Genomic DNA, 5000 nt, shown 5'->3' with positions numbered 1-5000 from the left:
ATGTCCCGCCCCTATATGTAATACTTACTTACTTACTTACTTTCTTTCTTGCTTGCTTGCTTGCTTGCAATGGTTGGGAGTGCCCGGCATGCCCCGCTGCAGAGACCAAGGGCGCAATGACTTGGCACCGCGGATGCCGGGACTCCGGCACTTCCCGTGGCACTGATGGTTGGTTCCAAAGACAAAAGGCCGTGCAAGGCCACCGCACCGCGGATGATTTTGCTCGTGCTGGCGCCGTTGTGTGGCCAAAGAACATGCGCGAATGCTCGTGTCGGAAGGGTTGGTGTCCTGGCCCCGCGGGTGTCACGAATGCTCGGTTGCGAAGACCATGGGACCAGAGCCATGGCACGTCGGATGATGGCTCCAGCTGGCGCCCCGGCACTTTCTGTGGCATTGATGCTCGGTTTCAAAGACAAACGTGCGCAGGGCCAGGGGACCGCGGATGACTGCTCGTGCTGGCCCCGTTGGGCGGCATTGATGGTCGGTTGCAAAGAAAATGCGCGATTGCTCGTGTCGGGGCCTGGCAAGCCAAGGCCAAGCGAGCCATGGCAACGCGGATGATGGCTCCAGCTGGCGCCCCGGCACTTTCTGTGGCATTGATGCTCGGTTTCGAAGACAAACGTGCGCAGGGCCAGGGGACCGCGGAGGACTGCTCGTGCTGGCCCCGTTGGGCGGCATTGATGGTGTGTTGCAGAGAGCATGTGCGATTGCAAGTGTCGGCCGGGTTTGGGTTCCCTTGGGCTTTCGGGTGCCTTGGACGCTGTCTTGCGAAGACCATGGGCACAAGGCCCCGTCCTGGCCCCTTGTTCGATTCGCTCTCGTCTTGCGCTTGCTTCCAAGGTCCTCCATGACCTTCCCCATGGCCTTGCTAGATCCCCCCCATGACGCATGACCTCTGTCCGTTGATTGGTTTTGAGTGCACACCATGCCCGGCTTGGCACCGTGTTGTCGCGTGAGTGGCATTTGGATCGTGCATGCTGGTGGGCTACCTGCCAATGCGCACAAGCCTTGCACACTAGCCTTGCGCACGAGCCTTGCACAAAAGCCTTGGACACAAGCCTTGCGCACAAGCCATGCGCACAAGCCTTGGACGCTAGCCTTGCACACAAGCCATGCATACAAGCCTTGCTCACAAGCCTTGGGCACTGGCCCATCGCAGTAGCCTTGCACACAAGCCTTGCGCACTAGCTTTGGGCACGAGCCTTGCGCACTTGCCTTGGGCACTAGCCTTGCACACAACCCTTGGGAACTAGCCTTGCGCACCAGCCTTGCCCACAAGCCTTGCACACCAGCCTTGCACACTAGCCTTGCATACAAGCCTTGCACACTAGCCTTGCACACAGGCCATGCTCACTAGCCTTGGGCACTAGCCTTGCACACAGACCTTGGGCACTAGCCTTGCGCACTAGCCTTGCCCACGAGCCTTGCACACTAGCCTTGCACGCAGGCCTTGCACGCTAGGCATGCTTGGGCCAGCAGCTCCCGCATCAAGTCGGCGGGTGTAGGCACGGTTGGGCGCAGATCCCGCATCGCCTCGTCGCGTCTGGGCGCAAACCCGTCGCGTCTCGTTGCGTCTTCAGAAGTCGTCGCTAACAGCACCTTTGGTTGCCACTGGTGGTTAGGCGGGTTGGTTGCGCAAACCCTATAGGAGGGTGGCATGCTGCGGGGCGCTGGAATGCGCAGGCTTAGGGCGTTTTTGCCCGGATAGGCACTGGAATGTGCTGGTTTTGGGCGTTTTTGCCTGGATAGGCTAAGGAATGGGCATGCTTTGGGCGTTTTCCCCGGATAGGCACTGGAATGGGCTGGTTTTGGGCGTTTTTGCCTGGATAGGCTAACGAATGGGGCATGCTTTGGGCGTTTTTGCCCGGGTAGGCACTGGAATGCCTGGCCTTGGCTGGGCATTGCTGGGTTGGGCTCCCTTGGCCTTTCAGGCGCCTTGGATGCTGTCTTGTGAAGACCATGGGCACAAGGCCATGGCATATAGTGGGGAATGGACCATGGTTGCCAAGGTTAGGCAATATAGAGGGCGGTGGGCGAGTAGGCCATGGCGTCACTTGTTTGCCCGTGTTTGCTCCCTTTGTGCGTTGTTTGGTTTTGGGAGCACACCTACCTTGCTAGGCTCGGCGGCTTACCCCTGCCCTTGTGGGTACTGGGTTGCACGTCTGTTTGCAACCCTATGGCTTGGTTGCTGCTGGCTTGGTTGGGTAGTTTGCCTCCGCCAATGCGCACAAGGGTTCCTTTTCTTCGTACCTGTGAGCTTACCTCCCTTGTTCGATTTGCTTTTGTATTGCGCTTTCTTACAGGGTCTCTCCAATGAGCTTCCCCCCCCCATCTTTGTCCTGGGCCTTTTGCTAGATCTCTCCCCTTCCCCCATTCCATTCGCCATCGTTGGCTTGCCTCAACCGTGGGGGTCTCCACTCTTGGCTTGGTCTTCGCTCGCATTCTCTTTGGCACGGAATTCCTCGTCCCGTGTGTCCCTTCCCCCTTCCCCTCTAACTTCCGCGCACAGCGGGTCGCCTAGCAGTGCCATTTCAGGCCCCATTGCTAATAGCAGTTGGGTCGGGGAGACATTGTTTGGCAGGCACCGTGTTGGCGCGTGAGTGGCATTTGGATCGTGCATGCTGGTGGGCTACCTGCCATTGCGCAGCTGACCACCCCGTTCATGGCCTACTCAATTCAAGCTCGATGCCTTACTCGGCTCGCATTATGGTGCCTGTGCTTGTTACCCATTTTATTGGCGGATGACTGCTCGTGCTGGCCCCGTTGGGCGGCATTGATGGTCGGTTGCAAAGAAAATGCGCGATTGCTCGTGTCGGGGCCCGGCAAGCCAAGGCCAAGCGAGCCATGGCACGTCGGATGATGGCTCCAGCTGGCGCCCCGGCACTTTCTGTGGCATTGATGCTCGGTTTCAAAGACAAACGTGCGCAGGGCCAGGGGACCGCGGATGACTGCTCGTGCTGGCCCCGTTGGGCGGCATTGATGGTCGGTTGCAAAGAAAATGCGCGATTGCTCGTGTCGGGGCCTGGCAAGCCAAGGCCAAGCGAGCCATGGCAACGCGGATGATGGCTCGCTAGTGCTGGCGCCGTGCACAGTGGCCTCGCACACTCGCCCTGCACGCTTCCCTTGCACGCAGCCTTGCACACTAGCCTCGCATGCGAGCCTTGCACCCTAGCCATGCAAACTAGCCTTGCACGGTAGCCATGCACACAAGCCGTGCACATTAGCCATGCGCACAAGCCCCGCACACTAGCCTTGCGCACAACCCTTGCACACAAGCCATGCACTCGAGCAATGCACACAAGCCTTGCACTCAAGCAATGCACACAAGCCCTGGACACTAGCCTTGCACACGGGCCTGGCACACAAGCCTTGGGCACTAGCCTTGCGCACTAGCGTTCCACATGAGCCTTGCACACTAGCCTTGGACACTAGCCTTGCACACAGGCCTTGCACACTAGGCATGCTTGGGCGAGCTGATCCCGCATCAAGTCGACGGGTCTAGGCATTCTTGGGCGCAGATCCCGCATCGTCTCGTCGCGTCTGGGCGCAAACACGTCGCGTCTCGTTGCGTCTTCAGAAGTCGTCGCTAACAGCACCTTTGGTTGCCACTGGTGGTTAGGCTGGTTGGTTGCGCAAACCCTATAGGAGGGTGGCATGCTGGTGGGCGTTTTTGCCCGGATAGGCACTAGAATGTGCAGATTTTGGGCGTTTTTGCCTGGATAGGCTAAGGAATGGGCATGCTTTGGGCGTTTTTGCCCGGATAGGCACCGGAATGCTTGGCCTTGGCTTGTCCTAGCAAGGCATTGCTGGGTTGGGCTCCCTTGGCCTTTTGGGCGCCTTGGACGATGTCTTGCGAAGACCATGGGCACAAGGCCATGGCATATGGTGAGGAAAGGACCACGGTTGCCAAGGTTAGGCACCGGAATGCTTGGCCTTGGCTTGCCAAAGCAGGGCATTGCTGGGTTGGGCTCCCTTGGCCTTCCGGGCGCCTTGGACACTGTCTTGGGAAGACCATGGGCACAAGGCCATGGCATATGGTGGGGAATGGACCACGGTTGCCAAGGCTAGGCATATAGAGAGGAATTGCATTTTTGCCCGGATAGGCACCGGAATGCTTGGCCTTGGCTTGCCATAGCAGGGCATTGCTGGGTTGGGCTCCCTTGGCCTTCCGGGGGCCTTGGACGCTGTCTTGGGAAGACCATGGGCACAAGGCCATGGCATATAGTGAGGAATGGACCACGGTTGGCAAGGCTAGGCATATAGAGAGGAATGGACCACGGTTGCCAAGGTTGCGCAAGTTTTGGGCATTTTTTGCCCGGATATGCCCAAGTATGCCCCGATAGGCCCGTTACGCCCCGGTATGAACGCGTATGCCCGGATTGACTCGGTATGCCTTGGGATACATGCGTATGCCCCGATAGGCTTGGTACGCCCCGATATGCGCACGTGTGCCCCAGTAGGGCTCGGTATGCCCCGGTATGTACGCGTGTGCCCCGATAGGCCCGGTATGCCCCGATATGCACACGTGTGCCCCAATAGGGGTCGGTATGCCCCGGTAGGTACGCGTGTGCCCCGTAATGCACGTTTCGCAGATCTCCCCGCATGTCCCGCCCCTATATGTAATACTTACTTACTTACTTACTTTCTTTCTTGCTTGCTTGCTTGCTTGCAATGGTTGGGAGTGCCCGGCATGCCCCGCTGCAGAGACCAAGGGCGCAATGACTTGGCACCGCGGATGCCGGGACTCCGGCACTTCCCGTGGCACTGATGGTTGGTTCCAAAGACAAAAGGCCGTGCAAGGCCACCGCACCGCGGATGATTTTGCTCGTGCTGGCGCCGTTGTGTGGCCAAAGAACATGCGCGAATGCTCGTGTCGGAAGGGTTGGTGTCCTGGCCCCGCGGGTGTCACGAATGCTCGGTTGCGAAGACCATGGGACCAGAGCCATGGCACGTCGGATGATGGCTCCAGCTGGCGCCCCGGCACTTTCTGTGGCATTGAT

This window comes from Tasmannia lanceolata, unplaced genomic scaffold, assembly GCF_043159265.1.
Source record: "Tasmannia lanceolata isolate RefF3 unplaced genomic scaffold, GAP_Taslan_0.1 ptg000060l, whole genome shotgun sequence".
Taxonomy (NCBI): domain Eukaryota; kingdom Viridiplantae; phylum Streptophyta; class Magnoliopsida; order Canellales; family Winteraceae; genus Tasmannia; species Tasmannia lanceolata.
This window is presented reverse-complemented; position numbering follows the sequence as displayed.